Source organism: Microcebus murinus, chromosome 1 (genome assembly GCF_040939455.1).
Source record: "Microcebus murinus isolate Inina chromosome 1, M.murinus_Inina_mat1.0, whole genome shotgun sequence".
In the NCBI taxonomy this organism is placed as follows: domain Eukaryota; kingdom Metazoa; phylum Chordata; class Mammalia; order Primates; family Cheirogaleidae; genus Microcebus; species Microcebus murinus.
Window position 1 is genome coordinate 6,816,430 of NC_134104.1, and position 20,798 is coordinate 6,837,227.

At 34.5% G+C, this 20,798-nt stretch overlaps 1 long non-coding RNA gene across 1 annotated transcript; it reads left to right on the top strand.

The window, feature by feature from the left end:
• Window positions 1–206: 206 nt before the first annotated feature.
• LOC142871430 (uncharacterized) lies at window positions 207–19,830 on the top strand. The gene is made up of 3 exons (XR_012919670.1): window positions 207–352; window positions 1,131–1,261; window positions 19,549–19,830. It is a non-coding gene; the product is annotated as an uncharacterized LOC142871430 (long non-coding RNA).
• The last annotated feature ends 968 nt before the right edge of the window (window positions 19,831–20,798 follow it).

Sequence of the window (20,798 nt, forward strand, 5' to 3'; positions counted from 1 at the left end):
AAAGCCTATTTATTTAGCATTAATTCTGCCATTGGCGATGTACTAGACATGCAAAGAAAACAGAATATAGGCTTCCTTCCCCAACCCCTGGTGGAGCGTGTTAGTGCAGGAATATTCTAAAAAGTCATTACGAGAATGACAACGGGTTCCAAGTTCTTTCTAATAGAATTAGAATTTGATGTCATTTGTACAAAGCTTCTGTTATGTCCGTACTTTTGTAAATGGACACATGTACCAGCTAGCACAAGTGTTGCTGAAGAAAACCATGTGATCAGATGCAGGAAACAGGAAGCTAGACCGGCCATCGCTGCGCTCAGTAAACTCAAGAGTGTGTCTGTCCCTTACCGAGCTGGTAGGTAAAGCAGAGAGGGGAGGGGTCTGGGAGCAGAGCTTCCTGATAGCACGGCCTTTCCTTGCAAGTACTGTGACGAAACAACATAGCATTTATTTTTTTGCAGCAATAAACGAATAAAAAGCCTATGGGCAAAAGGAAACAATAATATAATTGTGAAATAGAGATATTAACACAGTCTAAATCATTTATCTTTAGAAAAATGACATATTCTAGGAAAGTCATCTGTAACTGGATGGAACTGATCCAAGATCCAAATAGTTTATCTTCGTATTTCACTTAGCTGTCAGTAAAAGTTAACAAACAACCTCAGGGTGCATTACAGATCAATAGATATTGACATCTTCAAGCACTGTTTTACAAGTAGCTGTAAGGACTCAGTATTTCAGTAGTTTGGGTAGCTCACATTTCAAAGACACGACGTTAAGCATTCATGTTATTGATAGAGTAAATGTATAATCAAAAGAAACAGATGGACAAACTCTTCTCACTAACTCCCACTGCGGCATTCCGTGGGTAACAAGGAGGGTGTCTACACCTTCCTTTCAAAGAGTAATAAATAAGCTCAAATTCCAGTTCAACTTCTTGGAACAAAAGAAGAAAATTTAGTCAAGACTCAAAGCAGTTTGTTAAAAGATTTTCTGACAAATAAAGAAAGAAAAAAGGAGGGAACTTCTGCTTCAAGAAAGAACCCAAAAAAGAGTGCAACGGTTCTGCATCCGAAGACCTATTATAGCTACTGAAACTGCTCATTAGCTATATTGATTTCTCTTGACAGGTAAGCTCTCAGTTGAACTCCTGGCATTTCTTGATCTTAGCGTGAAACTACCTTATGTGGGTGTCTGGACATCACACCTGTGTCTGAACATGGAGAAAGTGATCTGGCAACACACCTAACCTGCCCGACAGGTATTGCCTCTACCTGGATGGCTCATTAATGAGTCACAAAACATTTCTCTTGCTCTCTTTCCATTTGATTTCATTCGTAGACTTGTTTGACTCAGGATGCTCAAATTAATTTTTTTAAGACTCAAATTATAAAACAGTGTAAAAAGCACTTGTTTGTTTATTATTCAGCTTCCAACAAAAGCAGATATCTTCATGCATAAACTCATATTTATTAAAATGTTTATGTAGGAAAAAGGAACTCTAATAATACCAATGGCAGCATCCAAGTTGGTTCTTTGTAACCATAGGAATATCAGACATTCAAGAAGTTGGGATAGTTTCAGTGTATTGCTGCCCTACTCAGAAACTCCTAGTTGTGAAACTCTCTTTAATGACTTGGACAGAGCCTGTAGTACTTGCCTAGCCTTGGGCAGTCCCTTGAACAGATCACAGAGTCACTTAATTACTATTGTTAAATCTTGCTAGAAAGCAGTTGTTTCTGTTGGGTGTTTCTCTTTAGTCTTCCAGGAACCCAGGGCTGTGGTAACTAAGTATTTTGCTCTATCTACGGTGTAGAAATGTTATTTAAAATATAACCCAGGGCCTACAACATATATATTAATAACTGTAATATATTTGTCAAAAATAGCACAAAGGAGGTGACAGGCTGTGTTGGAATAAGGAAATGATACCAGACAGTAACTGATGAAGAGAATCAGAAAAGATAAATAAGAATATTAATATTATTAATTCTATAGCTATGTATTTTCTCTCCTTTCTTCTCTCAGCTCACTCAATAGACATAAAACTAAATAAAGTAAAAATTACAACAATTTATTGGTGGGTTTGTAATATATAGATAGGTAATGTTGCAATACTACAATAATATCACGAAAAAAGCACAAAGCAGAAAGAGAGGAGAGAGGTACCTAGGAATAAAGTGTCTATATTTTACTGGTATTAAGTTAGTGTAAATCTGAAGTCAATTCTGATATATTAAGGTATATGCTGTTCATACTATTCCCTTACAATGCTTTTATTTTTGGAAAGGTTAGTACTGATATTCCCTCTTTGATTCTTGAGTTTAAGAATTTGAGTTTTCTCTCTTTTTAATTAGTCTATACAGCCCTAGGGAACTTACTAAAAAACAGCTCAAAAATATAGTAAAATATCATTTAAAAAAACTAAAATGTTACACTATAAGCATTAACTTAATACCAAAGACATAGCAAAGGTAGAACAAAGGAACGAACTGTGACATGAGACATATGGAAAGCAAAAAGTAAAAGGACAGACACAAATTCTTCCATATCAATAACAACATTGAATGTGATTGGATCAAACAGCCAAATCAAAAGATTTGTTAGATTGCATAAGAAAACAAGGTCCAGCTATGCACTGTCCATAGGAGATAGGTTGAAAGTAAAAGGATGGAAAAAGATAGTCATGCAAATAGCAGCCATAAAAGAACTATAGTGGTTATGCTAATATCAGAAAAAATAGATTTTAAGACCCCAAAAATGCTAGAGGAAATAATATTTTCATCACTTCATAATGATGAAAATATCAATCTATGAGAAAAATGTAGTCATTACAAGCATATGTACACCTAACAGTTTTCCCAAATACATGAAGTGAAACTGACAGAATTAAAGGAAGAAATAGACGATTAAGCAAATATAGTTGGAGACTTCAAAACCACACTTTCAATAATGTATAGAATAGCTAGGCAGAAGATCAAAAAGGATACGAGAATTGAACAATGTTGTAAACAAGCTAGAACTAAAAACATCTATAGACCACCCCACTCAACATCAGTAGAATATATATTCTTCTCAAGTGCACACTGAGCATTTTCCAGGGCAGTCCATTTGCTAGGCCATCAAACAAGCCTCAGTAAATTTAAAAGGTTTGAAATCATGCAAAGTGTGTTCTGTGACTACAATGGAATAAAATCAGACATTGATAATAGAAGGTAATAGTAAAAATTTACAAATATTTGGAAATTAAACAACATACTCCAAAATATCGACCAAAAAAGAAATCATAAGAAAAATTAGAAACTCCTTTGAGATAAATTAAAACAAAAATACAATATACCAAAACTTATAGGATGCAGGTATAGCAGTGCTTAGAAGAAAATGTATAGCCATAAATACTTACATTAAAAATGAAGAAAGATCTCAAATCAATAACCTAACCTTCCACTTTAAGACACTGGAAAAATAAGAGAAAATGAAGCCTAAAGTAGCATAGGAATATAAATACTAAAAATTTGAAGACTAACTGATAAAATAGAGATTAGAAAAATCATACAGAAAAGTAATAAACCAAAAGTTGGTTCCTTGAGAAAAATCAACAAAATTGATCAAATTTTAACTAGATTAAGGAAAAAAGAGAAAAGATTCAAGTTATTAAAATCAAGAATTAAAGAGAGAATATTATTAATGTTACTAACATCATATCATTAAAAAGTATTTTAAGGGAATAGTATAAAGACTTATATGCCATGGGCATAAATGAACGGACAAATTCCTAGAAAGACACAAACTATTGCAACTGACTCAAGAAGAAAAAGAAAATCTGAATAAATCTATTAAATAACTAATTTAACAACTTTCCACAAAAGAAAACCCAGACCAGATAACTTCATTAGTGCATTCTACCAAACATTTACAAAAGAATTACAAGCAATCATTCAAAAATTATGTTTAAAAAATAGAAGAAAATATATTTCCTAACTCATTCTATAAAGCCAGTATTACACAGACACAAAAACCAGGCAAAAATATCACAAGAAAACTACAGATCAATATCTATTACGAATATAGACAAAAGACAAGCAAATCAAATCCAGATGTATGTAGGAATTACATAGTACTACTAAGTGAGCTATATCGCAAGAATATAAGACTAGTTTAACATCCAAAACTCAATTAATGTAATACCTATATCAGTGGAATAAATAACTAAAAACCACATGGCCATTTCAATAGAGAGAAAAAGAATGTGACAAAATCCAAAATCCATTCATGATAAAAATATTCAACATACTAGGCATAGAAACAAACTTTAACTTGATAAAGCATACATAGAACAACAAAACAAACAAAACCCCAGCTTGCATCATACCTAATGGTAAAAGAGTGAATTTCCCCCCACCCCCGCCAATATCAAGAACAGCACAAGTTTGTACAGTCTCACCACTTCTATTTAACATTATACTGGAGGTTCTAGTCTGGGAAAATAGTTTAACAAAAGAAATTTTCAAAATCCAGATTGGAAAGGAAGAAGAAATACTTTATTTACAGATGACATGATCTTTTATATAGAAAATCCTAAGGAATCCACTAAAAATTATTAGAATAAATGAATTTAGCAAGGTTGCAATATACAAAATCAATATACAAATATCAATTTCCTGTTATATGCTAGCAATGAACAATCTGAAAATGAAATTATGAAAAAAACACTATTTATAATACCATCCAAACAGAATAGGATACATAGGAATAAATTCAATAAAAAAGTACAAGACTTATACAGGGAATACTACACTCTGGTAACATAACATTTTGTATGCTACAAAATGTTGTTGAAAGACACTAAAGAAGACCAAAATAAATGGAAAGACATTCCATGTTTATGGATTGAAAGACTTGATACTGTCAAAATGGTAATGCTCATCAAATTGATCTACAGATTCAATGCAATACCTATCAAAATTCTAGCTGGCTATTCTGCAGAAATTGAAAAAGTGATTCTATTTAATTTATTGGCAGTTCGAAGGAGCCAGAATAGGCAAAAGAATCTTGGAGAAGAACAAAGTTGAAGAACTCACACTGATTTCAGAACTTATTATTATACAAAAATGCACTAAACAAGACAGTGTGATATTAACATGGAGAGACATATAGATCAATAGAACAGAAGTGAGAGTCCAAAATAAACCCTTACCTTTATGGTCAATTAATTTCAACAAGGGTGGCAAGGCAATCCACTGGGGACTTTGTATTAACTCAACATAGATCATAGACCTAAACAAAATCTAAAACTATAAAACTCTTGAGAGGAAATACGAAAGCAAATGATTATGACCTGGAGTTAGACAAAGCCTTAGATATGACATAAAAGACATAAGTGACAAGGGAAAGAAATGGATATATTGAACATTAGCAAAATTAAAAATTTTTGTGCTACAAATGATACAATCAAGAAAGTAAAACTACAACCCACAGAATGGAAGAAAATATTTGCAATTCATATATCCGGTAAGGGACTTGTATCTGGACTATGCGAAGAATATTTAACAACTCAACAATAAAAATATAAAGCACTGAGCTAAAAAATGGGTAATGAATCTATATAGACATTTCCCCAAAGAAGATAAACAGTTGGTTAATAAAAACACAAAAAGATGTTCAACATCATCAGCTATTGGGAAAATGCAGATCAAAACCACAATGAGAAACCCCTTCAAAACCACTGGGATAGTTAAATGAAAAAGACAGATAATATTAATTAATAATAAGGGTTGACAAGTATGTGGAGAAATTGGAACCTTCATACATTACTGGTGGTAATGTAAAATGGTCGAAATACTTTGGAAACCAGTTTGGCAATTTCCTAAAATGTTAAACACGGAATTATCATATGCTTCCGTAATTCCATTTCAATGCATATAACCAAGAGAAATGAAAACATACATCCATAGAAAAACTTGCACATGAATGCTCATGGCAGCACTATTCAGAATAGCCAAAAAGTAGAAACAACCCAAATGCCCATCAGCATAGGAATATATAAATAAAATATGATATATTTATATACTACATTATTCAGCAACAAAAAAGAATGAAATATTGATACACACCACAGCATAGATGAGCTTTGAAAACATTATGTTAGAGGAAGGAAGCCAGAAACAAAAAGGTCACATATTGTATAATTTCATATGTGAAATGTACAGAAGAGACAAAACTCTAGAGGCAGAAAGTAGATTAGTGGTTGCCTAGGGCCTGGGGGTGGGGTGGGGAGAGCAGGGGGAGGATGGGGGGCTGATGACTAAGCTGTCCTGGGTTTCTTTTGGGGGTGAAAAAATATAAAATTGATTGTGGTGATTGCACAATACTGTGAACAAACTAAAAACCATTGTATTGCAGACTTCTAACTTGTGAATTGTTTGGTATGTGAATTGTATCTCAATAAATCTGTTTAAAAATTCTAATACCTATGGATCAGTCACGTAATATGAGTTTTGGTTTCTTAGTACATTTAGAAAAATAATGCAACATAGCAGTATTTATCAACATTATCATCACTGATATTTTGAGCCAAATCTATCTGTTGGAGGGGAAGGGGAAGGCTATTCTATGTATTTCAGGCTGCTAAATCCTTAGCCTCTACCAGCTAGGTTTGAGTAGCATCCTTCCCCTCAGATAGGACAAACAAAAGTATCTCTGGACGTTGACAAATGTCCCTTGGGATCAAAGTCACCCCCGGCTGGGAACCACTGTGTGAAAACCACATCCAGTGTTTTACAACAGCGATTGGCCTAAATCTGAAGGTTTCAGCTTCTATTAACACTTTATATTTCTAGAAGTTTAACCATCTGCCTCTTATTTCTCACAAGAAAGCTAAAGAATAGCTCATTGTTATTACTTTCATCTTGTATCCTGAAGCATAAGGCAAGCCCAGTCAGGAAAACGGTCCAGGCACAATTATAACTTTCCACAGACTACGGCCTCCACTGTCTATATTTAAGTATCGTGGTCACTACTGTACCATTAGTGAGTGTTCAATAAAGTATTAAGATTGCTTGCCACACATGTAGTAGCGAGTCCTCCTAAACAGAAAGTATTTAGAGAAGTAAACATGCATTTGTCTTCTACCCAATCTCGGATTGGGAATAGAATGAGTATTATTAATTTAATACCTCTGCAAAGAAAGAAAAACTCCAAACAAGATTCCATGGAAATTTAAACAAAAATGTTTTACCTGAATTTAGTCGTTTTTGGTAACTTAGCCATCAAACTTCTCAATCTGTATTCAAGAAGCCGGACAAAAAACTCCATTGATTAGAAGACATAAAAGTTGATTTCCAAGTAAAGCAAGGGAACGTGTGATTTATTCTAACGCTATTTAGCGCAAAGGTTAAAAAGGAGCAAATGAGAAAAATTAGCCATGTAGAAAGCCCAGGAGGAACCGGAATTAGAACAGTGAGTCCTGGAATGAAACGGGAAAAATATGACAAACTTGACAAGAGGGTGCTGAGTCAGTCCCTGGTAGAAGAGAAGGCATTACTTTCTCTCACGAACAGTTGCAGCAATAGGAAGAAAGTGAGGAAAACCACTATCCGGTGTAATGGAAAAACCTCTTGGTTTCACACACACATGAGTAATGCTCATTGTCATATATTCCTTTCATACTATGAAAATCGGATGTCTCACATTCAAGAACTTTCCCTCTGCAACAAAATAACACATTCTTTCCATCGCTGACCTTACATGCTAATGGGCTATCCCACTGTGTCCTTGGGAACATCTCTAAAGGTCAGTATATGGTCTTGGGCTTTACACTCTGGCTTTCCACGTTCCCCCTGGTCAGTCTGCACTGGGGCCAGCACTTTTCATGTCATTTGTGTTGCACGGTGCTCTCTTGCCACACCCAACGCTTATTTATGTTTTCCAACCACCCAACATAAAGAGAAGGGCACCATCAAAGTCATCGCACCCTGATCTGAGTATCCTGCATCCCTTCTTATTTTTTTCTCTTTTAGTGACCAAACCCTATACTGGACTGTTTCACCTTGACATTGTGCCCTGTCTGACAGGTAGAGCCTCTCTGGTCCCCAAAGCCAGGTGACCTTGGCCATGTGTGAAGGAGGGTGGGAGGCCCTACCCACAGAGCTATCTGTTGCACAAAACCACTGTGGCCCCTTCTTTGCTTTAAGACTCACCTCTGGGATTGGTCCGTGTTTTGTTCCTCTGGGAAATCCCAGGACGCCAGTGCTGAGGGAAGGGGAGGATGGAGGGAGCCCTCCAGGTAGAGTGTGTGGACACCTGAGCGTGTGTGCTCACACGCCTGTGTGTCCCTCTGTGGCTATGTGGAGAGTGTGAGTAGGGTGAGAACCTTGGTTCCTCTCAACTAAGGCACCAGGACCGTGGATTCTAAAGACTCTCTTCTCCAGAGACTTCCTTGTCCCACAAGGCATTTCTGCAAGTCCTTGGAGACAACAGGATCAAACAAGCCTGTCTTACCGCAGCCCAGAACACTGGGGATATCGGGATGGGCTTCTCACTCCCCGAGAATCGGGGTTGCTGGTTTAGACGGAGCTAGAGTTCCTTTTATGAACAGAAAAGTCCATGGCAACCCCATGAAGTGGCAAAGCTGACTGGACACGGTTTATTTTTTGTTTGTTTTGTGTTTTGGGGAGGTGTCATTTTTATTCAGCGTGAGTAAGCACTAAAATGGTGTTTTACCTTCAAAGAAAGAAACACCTGGTGAAAATGTTCCATAACACCAGACTTTTATCCCTCCTTTCGCATTTTTTCTCCGTTTGTCCTCCTGCCAGACTGTGTTGAGATAACCACTTCTTTTTTTCTTTTGAGGAAATTAAAAATCTAAATAGGGGTTTGTTGGCAGAAGGTATTTCCGTGTGTCGTTTGGGACGGGCTGACATATATCGGTTTCCCTGCCGACCCCAAATTTCACACGGCTCAAGCCCTTCATCAAAACTTTCCTTTAGATATTAAAGGACTCTCCCTGTTGTGTCTTACAATATTACCAATCTGGAGGAGAGCTCACCCTTCCCCAGAGGCTGGTTGTATTTCCACCATCCGCTGGGTGCCGGCAAAACTGCATTTGCTGCCATAAGCCACAGAACCCTTGTTCTGTGCTTGTCTTCCAAGAAAACAGAGGCCCCAGTGTTGGTGAACAAAGTAAAGAAATGCGAATATGTAATTCATCATTTAGAACATCCAAAGGGCCCCGTGAGATGTGGACTTTATTTTTTAGAAGACGATATGTTTCGTAGTTTATCTCTGCAGCTCTCCTTTACGCTGAATCTAACAAAATAGCCTTTGAGTTCAGCTGTAGCCATAGCCTAGGTGAGGTTGCAAAGACTGATTTTGAAATGTCAGGGTGTGTGGCCAGCACTGTGACAGCCTGGATAACCTGAAAAGCCTCATGCTGCAAATATTTAGAAAGGCCACATAACGTATTTTTAAATGTTTAATAAGAAATGTTTTCAATAGAAGTGCCAGAAACACATAACCTGATGCTAAGGCAAGTGGGAGTGGAGTGGATTTTGATTTTGGAAACACAGGAGGCTAAATTTTCAATGTCCATATACAGAGAGGAGTTGAGGTCTTGGAGCCATAGGCAAGAGTGGGAACTGAGATTCTTCCCATCAGACCAGAACTCTGTAAAGGTTGGACCAGAAAATTACCTGCACATTAATACAGGTATTATTATATTATAATATAATATATTATACCAAATATATTTGGTATACCAAATTATACCAAAGAAGTTTATCCCTTTCTGCCTGGATTCCAGTGTGAAGACAGGGGTCCCTTAAGAGTCCATTGGCACAGCCCTTCTCCAAATGCAGAATTGGGGGTTAAATTTGTACTACCCGCTTTTTCCAGGAATTCCCTAATTAATTCCCTTTGTCCAGGAAATCCCTAATTAAGAAATTACATGAAAATTGTTCCAGACCAATGTGCCCCTTTGAAATCTTAGCAGAAGCAAAGATAAAACCTCTCCTGAGAAATACTCTAAATGGAAAAATAAACCCCAATTTTAAAAATTTTTTAAATTAAAATATATCAGGATAAAATATGAGAGTTAACAGGCTCAAAATAAATAGAATTAGAACGTCAGTGACCTAGAATAATAAAATAATAATCTGAAAGAGATTACAAAATAAACGTGTTTAAGATGATTAAAGATATAGGTAGAAAAGAGATACTAGCAAAAAGAATAAACAGATTAAAACAGAATAAGTTTAGATCTTTAAAAAATAAAATATAGTCATTGAAATTAAAACCTTAATTGGCAGGTTAAGGAACAAAAAAGATATGGCTGAAGAGAAGATTAGTGAACTGAAGACAGATATAAGGATATGAGATACATTCAATTACTATCATATTACTATTATCCCATATTATTATATGGGATATTACAGATATGAGTAATTACTAAGAATGCAGCATAGAGAGGTAGAACTAGAAAATATGATGAGATAAATAACTTTAATATATGTTTCATAGGTGTCCCAGAAAGAAAGGTAAAAAAATAGGAAAGAGACAAAATAATTGCTGAGAATTTTCCAGCACTGTTGAAAGACAGAATCCTCAGATTCAAGGAATATACTGAGTCCTGAGCAGAAAGATATGAATTTAAATCCACACCTGGGCACATTACAATGAATTGCAGAATAGTGAAATAAAGATAAAATATTAAAAATAAAAAAACAACCAGAGAGAACAGCAGGTCAACTACAAAGGAATAATTAGTATAAAGCAAAGTTCTCAAAAACAATTATAGATGTCAGAAGATAACAAAATAATGTAGCTAAATTGCTGAGGGAAAAATAGCAATACAAAATTTTATATGTAATTAACCTGTTATTCAAGAGTAGGGATGAAATAATAACATTTTATTCATATAAAGCAAGAACCATAAACTTTTAAAATATGTCTTTTAGCAAAAACTTAAACCTACAGATTAAAAATGGGTAAATCTAATAAACATTGACTATAGAAAATAACTACAGTTGATTTAAGGACCATTGAAAAAGTTGCAACTAAAGAAACCAAGAAAGTAATCCCATTTATGGTAGCTATAAATAAAATAAAATACCTAGGAATAAACTTAACCAAAGAAGCGAAAAATACCTGTAATGAAAACTGTAAAACCTTGATGAAAGAATTTGAAGAGGACACAAAAAAAATAGAAAGATATTCCATGGATATCTTGGTCTGGAATAATATCTTTGTTTGGAAGCTCATGGATTAGAAGAATCAACATTGTTAAAATGTCCTTACAACCCAAAGCAATCTACAAATTCAATACAATCCCCATCAAAATACCAATGACATACTTCACAGAAATAGAAAAAAAATCCTAAAATGTATAGAAACCACAAAAGCCCCAGAATAGCTAAAGCCATCCTGCACAAAAGAACAAAATTGGAGGAATCACATTACCTGACTTCAAATTATACTACAGAGCTATAGTAACCAAAACAGCATAGAACTGGCACAAAAACAGACACATAGACTGATGGAATAGAGTAGAGAGCCCAGAAATAAATCCACACATCTATAGTGAACTTCTCTTTGACAAAGGTGCCAAGAACATATAGTGGGGAAAGGACAATAAATTGTGCTGGGAAAACCTGATATCCACATGCAGAAGATCATATGTACCCTATGAAGATATACAACTATTATGTACCCATAATAATTAAAAATAAAAAGTTGCAACTAAATAGAAAACATAAAAATGAGGTTCAACCAAGGTATATAACATAAAAATGAGGTTCAACTATTAGAAATGAATGAATATAAAAAGACTATACTCTCAAAGGTGGGAGAAAATGCCTGGACTCACAGCAAATTTAACATATTTATATATTTAATGAGAATGCTTAAGATATTTATTAACATTAGAATCAAGATATGCATGCAAGCTAAATATTAAAGTCTTAATAGTAAACTGCCAGAAGTACATTATATAATTTATACAAGCTTAGAGATTAAAGTGGGGGAATAAAAAACCTTAATTTGTAAAAGAAAAAGAAAGCATGAGAGAGAGGAGAAGAAAAGAACCAAAATAATGTGGTATGTATAAAACTCAAAATGATGTGGTAGAAATTCAATTTTAAAAAGCTAATTACAATAAGCTAATTTAATTCATTAATTAAAAGACAGGGATTTTCACATTGGACTTTTAAAAATCCAGCTATATGCTGTTTAAACTAAATTTTGAAAAGTGAAGCTATAACAAACTAATAAGAAGACAATTGTTGTAGCTATAATTGTCAGAAAAAATAAACTTTACAGTCAAAAAAACAATTATTAGAGATAAAAAGGGTCACCACATCATGAAAGCAGAATAATTTATGAAAAATATATTAAGATTCTGAAATTCTGTACTGTATGTCCTAAAAATAAATGAAGCAAAAGATAAGAGAAGTATTAGGTGAAATTGAAAAATCTACAATAAAATTCGAAATTTTTATCATGTCTATCTCAGCAATTAACAGATCAGATAGAAAAATTATTATGCGCATAGAATTTTTAAACAAGAAAATTAAGAATATGGACTTAGCATTTATGGACCCCTTATCTCATAATTACAGGATGCATGTTGTTTTCATGCACCACGGGAAACTCACAAAAATTGAAGTCACAAAGCAAATCTTTAAAATATCAAAGAACATATATCCTGGGACCATGTTCTTTTAACACAATATTTTTTAAATTGGAAATAACAATTTCAAGTTAATTAAAAATGCATATGTTTTAAAACGTTTGGAAGATTATAAACCTACTTTCAAATAAACATGAAAAGGGAAACACTGAAGTCTGTTAGAAATGAGTGAAAATAAAAGTACTATACTCCCAAATGTAGCATTCACTAAATTGATACTTAAAAAGAAATATATAGACTTGAATACATTCATTAGGAAAAACAATTCTAACTTAAAATTAATGTGGTAAGTAGTAAATGCAAGAAGTTAGGAAAAGAACAATAGACTCACCATGAAGAAGATACAGGGAAATAAAAATAAAAGCCCCAAATAATGAAATGGTAAATGAACAGTAGTCAATAGCAACTAAGTTAAAAGAATATTTTTAACACACATACAATGGAAATAATATCGTATGAGAATAAAAGATATGAGTTGAATAAATATATCTCTCTGAAAATCTCATTACTCTTTTTTATATTTTTCCTTTTACACTTGAAAATTTCTTTATAGACTGGCTTCATTTTTTGAGCTGTTTTTGGAAATAATTGTATTATACTCTGAAGTTTCAACCAATATTTTGATTGGTTTTTATGTAAAATAGCATTTTTATAACATGCACATAAATGAATTAGAAGTTTCATATTAGTTGCTCTTGAAATACCCAAGAGTTTAAAAATTAATGGAAAAAACTGTTTAGCTCAACACATATTGTGTTTGGAAAAAACTTTAATGTGTTTAGTGAGTGTGCGTGTGGGCAGGTCTAGAGATTAGACTCTGCTCTCCTCTCTGACAATTTCATGAGTGCTGCAAGCTGCATGTTAAAGAACATCTTTTTTCCTAGAATTTTTCTTTCACAGTTGCGTCAATCACAACAGCAAAATGATAACTTATTCTTACTGCCTTTTAAGGCACTTTTATAGTCAATCTTTCCCCTGGCTCCTACTCCGTAGCCCTTTGTAATATCATCAATACCTTTGTTTGGAAATAAATTCATAAAACCTAGTAGGGCAAGAAAAACATTTATAATGCCACATAGTCTTAATCAGTAAATGAAAGCCATGCACAAAATCTTCAATGCAAATTACACTCATGGTGGAACCTTCTAGCTTACATATTGGCAGCTTATGCATGACTGTCCTTGTGCTGCCGTGGCAGAGCTGAGTAACTGTGACAGGGGTGCAGATGGCCCCCAAAGCTGAAGATATCTCTGATTGATCCTTTACATAGAAAGTGTGCAGGCCCCTGAATTAGATCATGGTCCAAGTCCAATTACACTTGTGTGGAACCTTCTAGGGTTGGATGAAGGAGTACCAGACTGACCTGTGTTCACATACGAGTTCTATTTCTTACTAGTTAGTGAGTTGCCCTACAAGTCAGTTTCCTCCTCTGTAAACGTGAAATAGTAAGGATGCTTTCCCTAGAGGATGACGGCGAGCGAAATCACAGACGTGCCGTCCTTAGTCTGGCACTGTGCTCGACACGCGTTAGTCACACTCCCTCACTTGCACAATGTCACAGTAGGAGTAGCAGCAACAGCAGCAGTGGAAATGATAATAACAAACACAACAAATAATAGCAGCAACAATAATAATTATATTTATGGAATACTACCTACCAGTTATAATGTTTAGCAGTTCCCATGTGTTTACTAATGCATTAACTTATCCTCCAAACACCACTTGAGTAGGTACTTACCATTATCCCATTTTACAGATGAAGACACTGAGGGCTTTAGAGGTTAAATTGGGGATTGGCAGACTACAGCCTTCAGGCCACATCAATCAGGCCATGCCCCCTTGCTTACATATTGACCACTTATGCATGGCTGCTCTCATGCTACCATGGCAGAGCTGAGTGACTGTGACAGGGGTGCAGATGGCCCGCAAAGCTGAAGACATCTCTGGTTGCTCCTTTACATAGAAAGTGTGCAGGCCCCTGAATTAGATCATGGTCCAGGTTCACACTGCTGAGATGTCACTTCTAAACACGACCTTGAAATTCAGGGCATCCTTCCAGAACACGCTTGTAATACTTTCATGGCATAAATAAGTATCGTATTTCTAGGGCTTTTAAAATGTCATACACCTGGTATCTGTGTTAGTTAGGTATTGCTATCCTCTCTAACATGTGAGCCCAGGAATCTCCTGGCTTAGCATGATGGATGTTTATTTCCCAGCGTCCAGTCGGTGAGGGTGCAGTGAGGCTGGGGGCCAAAGGGAAAGGGCTCTGCTGTTTGCAGGCATTCCGGGATCCTGGCTGACAGAGACTCAAGGTCCCCCTGAAAGTCAACATCCAGGGCAAACAGAGTGGAGGTTTGCATGGGAGGTTTCTGGGGCCCAAGCCTGGAAGCTGCGTACCTTGCCTCACCCAGATCCCCTTGACCATGGCTCAAAAATGTGGCTCGACTCAACTGCAAAGGAGGCTGAGAAATGCAGCCTATCAGGGAGAAGAAATGCATTTACTGCACAGTTGGCCGGGCTCTGCTAAAGTATAGTTCTGCAACCTGGCTTTTTTCACTTGCTGTTATTATCTTTCAAATTTTCTCTGTGCTGCTATATGTAGATCCAGTTCCTTCATTTCACTTCTGTATAGTATTCCCTGTCATGCGGCTTCAGCACAACTCATTTATGCATTCTACTATTGGTCGGCCTCTACATTGTTTGCAGTTTGGAGTTACCGCAAACAACACTGCAATGAGCATGAGCTGGTCTCCTTGGACACATAGAAAGTTTCTGTATTGTATAAACATACCAAGAAGGAGAATTACTAGGCCCTATGGTCCATTGACCTGCAACTTTACCAGATATTGCCAAACTCTCCAATGCAATTAACTTACCCAGCAAACGGGTTTAGAACTAGAAGTTTTCCCACATGCCTACCTCATGGGTATAAGGAAATATTATTTTTTCAATTGTTTTACTAAATTTAAAAATGGTTGGCTTGTATCCAGAATATATAAAGAAATCTTCCAATTCAACAATAAAAAGACAAGTAACCCAATTTTTCAAACGGATAGATATTTCTCCCAAGAAGACATACAAATAAATGGCCAATAAGCACTTGAAAACATGCTCAACGTCATTAGTTATTAGGGAGGTGCAGACCAAAACCATGGTGAGATGCCACTTAACACCCTCTAGGATGGCTGTTATACAAAGATAGGCAAGAGCAAGTGCTGGTGAGCATTTGGAGAAATTCCTTCATACATTGCTGATGGGATTCTAAAATGGTGATGTAACTGGCAGTTTCTCTAAATGTTATTTGTGAAGTCACCATATAACATAGCAATTCCAATTTTAGGTATATTCTTGAGATAAATGAAAATATAATTTTCATTTCAAAAACTTGTACATTCGTGTTAACAGCAGAATTATTTGTAATAACCAAAAAGTGAAAAAAAACTGAATATCTACTAACCAAATGAATAAATAAAATGTGGTATATCCATACAATGGAATATTATTCAGCCATAAAAAGGAATGAAGCATTGATACACGTCACAATATGGATGAACCTTAAAAACATTATGCTAAGTGAAAGAGGCTAGTCACAAAAGCCTCTACATACTAAATGATTCCATTTATGTGAAATGTACAGAATAGGCAAATCTAGAGAGAAAGTAGATTAGGGTTTTCTAGAAATGCAAGGGAGGGAAGGAATGAGAAGAAACTGCTAATCAGTGGTGAAAATATTTTAGGGGGCTATTGATGAAAACATTTTGAAATTAAATAGTGGTATTGGTTGCAGAATTCTGTGAATATACTAAAATCTACTGAATTGAATGTTTTAAAATTATTATGATATATAAGTAAAAGTCAATCAAGCTGTTATTTGAAAAACTCTAGAAAGGTTGACAGTATTTTGCTATGTTGTTCAATTTTTCTGGTTGCCTCACCTGTGATTTATCTGCACCTGTTCTTTGGTACTTTTACCAGTCTTCTTTAAGTTGCTTTTATATTTGGTTATTAATCCTTTTTTTTATTGTATGTTATGGCTTCACATCTGTTAATAGTTTGTTCTTTTAATTTGTTTGTAGTCTTTTGTCTGTAGGAGCTTTTTAAATTTTAATGTATATTCACCCACATTTTCCTTAAAATTTATAATTTTATGTCTTGTTTTAAAATTCATTTCTGCCATAGTATCATATATAAATTATTCTACATGTTCTTTTAGTAGTATTAAATTGTGTTTCATACATTTAAGTCTTTAATCCATCTGGAATTTATTTTTGTCTATGGTGTATGGCACGAATTACATTTTTTTCCATACAGGAAACACGGTTTTGAAAACATATAGTAAATTGTTTAGCCTTTTTCTACTGATTGAAAATACTACCTTTGTGATTTATCAAGTTCCCAAATATATACAGATTTTTTTTCTGGGTTCTCTATTCTATTTCTATTAGTTAATTTAATTGGCTCTGAGGAAATATCATATTTTAGAATTACTATAATTTTATGGTAAGTCTTAGCAACTAGCAGAGTGAATATTAACTCGTCTTCCATCTTTTTGACTTTGTTCTCCTTTTCCTTATTTCTCTTCAAAATTGTCTAGATCATTCCTGAACTCTCCCTAATGAACATAAAGATCGACTTGCCTTTTTCACAAAAATCCCTGGTGGGATTTTGTTTGAAATCAGATTAAATTCATAGGTTAATATGAGGAGAAACCCCAGATTTAAGAAATGACGTCTTCTTACTGATAAATATGACATCTTTCTATTTCTCCACGAATTCTTATTTATATCTTTTGGTAATTTTTTTTTTTTTACTTTTTTTCATAAACAGTTTTACACTTTAACATCTTTATTATATGTATACTACATATATGTGCATGTGTATGTATGATATAGATAGTCTATCCCCTTACTCACAGTTTTATATTTGCAAATTTGCTTACTTTCTAAAATTTATTTGTAGCCCTAACATCTAGAGTCTCAGTGCTTTCACAGTTGTTCACGGACATGTGCGTGCACAGATTAGGGAAAAATTTTGAGTTGCTTGGCTTGCATGTTCCCAGTTGAGGTTGAACCAGGTTTTTGCCTTTTTGTTTCAGCTCTCATCGTGTAACAAGTGTCCTTTTCACATTCTATTTAGTGCCGTGCTTTTCACATTTTTGTGCTTTTCATTTTTCAGTGAGTTCACTCTGTAAAATGCCCCGGTGCTCAGGCTAGTGCTGAAGTGCTGGCTGATGTCCCTAAGGGCAAGAGGGCTGCCATGTCCCTTGGGGATAAAATACACGAGTTAGACAAGCTTCATAGGGTATGAGTTCCAGTGCTGTTGCCATGGGTTCAGTGTTAATGAAACAACACTGTATATAAAACAAATATAAAATTATGTGTTTTTAAACAGAAACCAGCATAAAACAGGGTTATGTATTGATCTGTTGGTGAAAATGCTATGACCAGAGGCTTGCAGGAAGCTAACCGTGTAATTCCTGTAGGGGCAGTGGGTCAGGATTCACTAATTCAGTGTTCAAGGAACATAAGTATTGTGAATAACTAGAATCAATTGCGTGTGTGTGTGTGTGTGTGTGTGTGTACAAAATATGTAATTTTAAATATATAATAGAAGGCATTTATTTCTAGAAATCTTATAGTTTTATAAAAAGAATAAGTGAAGTGTCACAAGAATGGAAAAGCAAACACCACATGTACTTACCATTAAATGAGAGCTAATGGATCAACACTTAATGTGCACATATGGAAATAACGCTCTTCAGAAATCAAGCAGATGGGAGGGGGAGGAGAAGATGGGGAAATTCATACCTAACGGGTACAATGCACACTGTCTGGGAAATGGGCACACTTATAACTTTGACTCAAATGGTACATAAGCAATTTATGTAACCAAAACATTATATCCCCATAATATTCTGAAATAAAAAATAAAATAAATAAAGTAGCAAAACACTAAAAGAATAAAAAATAAAAAAGAATCTTTTGATTATTTCAAATGAGATAATTAATTATTTCTTGCAGTTGTTTGCTTCCCTTGAAAAAGAATGCAATTGATTTTTTTCCCCATGCTTTTCTCCCTGGTAACACAGCCGAATGTTTGATTTCTATAAAATCTTCAATGTAATCTTGAATAGAAGAGGGTGAGGGTCTTTCCTGGTTTCATAGGGAATGCTTCTAAAGTTTCACTATTGAATATTACATTTGCTTATGATCAGGATCATATTTCTGTTAAATGCCTTTTATTATTTTGACTTTATTAATAGGTTTTTCACGAGTGAATGCTAGATTTTTATTGAATTAATTGTATACATATATTAAGATGATTGTATGTGTTCATCTTTTAAATCTGCTAATGTGATGAATCACATAATAGATTTTCAAATGTTAAACCATTAATATAATAGTTTATTGTGATAAATTCTATTTCATTATGATGCATTTTTACATAGGCTCTATTTGGTTTGCTAATGTTCTATTTGAAACTTCACATGTGTGATTCCTTCTTTCTGTTAGTTATATTGATCTTATAGTTTCCCATCCTTGGGCTGCCCCTTGCCGGTTTTGTTACCAAGGTTGTTCTAACCTCATAGAGTGAACTGCCAAGCTTTCTCTTCCCATTACTTTTCTGGAAAAGTGATATGAAATAGGGATATCTATTTCCTGAAAACTTGGTAAAACTTCATAATGTGTCTTTTCCACGTAGTAGATAATCATACTATTGATTATTTTTTTTTAGTTGTTCTAGGTCTATTTATGTTTTCTTTCCCTGTTTGAATCAATTTTGGTAATATATTTGCAAAAATAATGGGATATGATCTCCAAGCATAGGTCATAAAAAAACATGGTGGTTGTCCCCTTGTGTAGTCTTGGGTCACTTCCTGTGGGTGAAGCCACCTGCCATGTCATGAGTACACTTAAGCTGCCCTGTGGAGAGATCCATAGAGTGAGGCACTGGGGTCCCCTGCCAACAGCCGTGTGAGCGAACTGTCTCAGAAATGCACCTGTCATCTGCAATGACTGCCACCCACCCAACAGTCCCCGACTGCTGCCCAGTCATAAGCCTGCGAAAAGACCCGAGACAGAACCACCCTCATAAGGGGCTCTAAGATTTCAGACCCACAGAACTTGTGAAATAATAGCTGTTTGTTGTTCTAAGTCACTATGTTTTGGGGTGCTTTGTGATGTGGCAATAGATAATACAATACAATAACAAATAAAACAATCATAAGCCATCATAAATTAAAAATTTTAAAGGAGCCAAAGAAAATATTTATATTTGTATAGTATAAATGACATCTATGACATTTATACGTTGTATATGCCAAACACAGTTGATAATGTTATCAAAAGCTTGTGCAAATTACAAAGAACAGCACTAAAACTTGGATGGAAAAATAAGAAGAAGGAAAAATATAAATAAATAATTCAGAATAAAAGAAGTGTCAATTACCAAAGCATACATATATTCAGCTTTTCTAAAACTTAAAGAAATATAAAGAAGAAAAACTATGTTACAATTTTTATCTATCAAATTAGCAAAGATTTAAATAACATACTTAATGTTAAGGAAAAGTTGAACTCTCTGTTCATAGGATATAATATTTTATATTATATCCAAAAGTTGAACTCTCTGTTCGTAGGATATAATATTTTTAAAAAGAATGTGGCAGTATAGCCCAAAGACTTAAAACCACACATTAATAACATCTCCTTCAGAAACTTTCCTTAGGATATTATAATATAAAACTAATATATGAGTAAAATATTTATAAAATGCACACAATTTGTGTTAACAAAAAATTGGACATAGTTAAATTATGCTATATTCAGGTGATGAAATATTATGTAATCATTAAAATAGTGTTTTAGGGTCACATGAAAAATGCTTAACAATTTTCAAGGAAAAAAGTAATATACAAAATTATATATATATACATATATATTATAGTGACAGTTTTATAAAATATGTAATAAATATAAATATTAAATATTCATTGAAAGGAAATACATCTCAACATAAATGGTGATTTTCACCAGGTGGATAATTTGGGTGATTTTTTAAAAGTTTCTGCATTTTCCAAGTTTTTATACAATGTTATTTTTATAAACAGAAA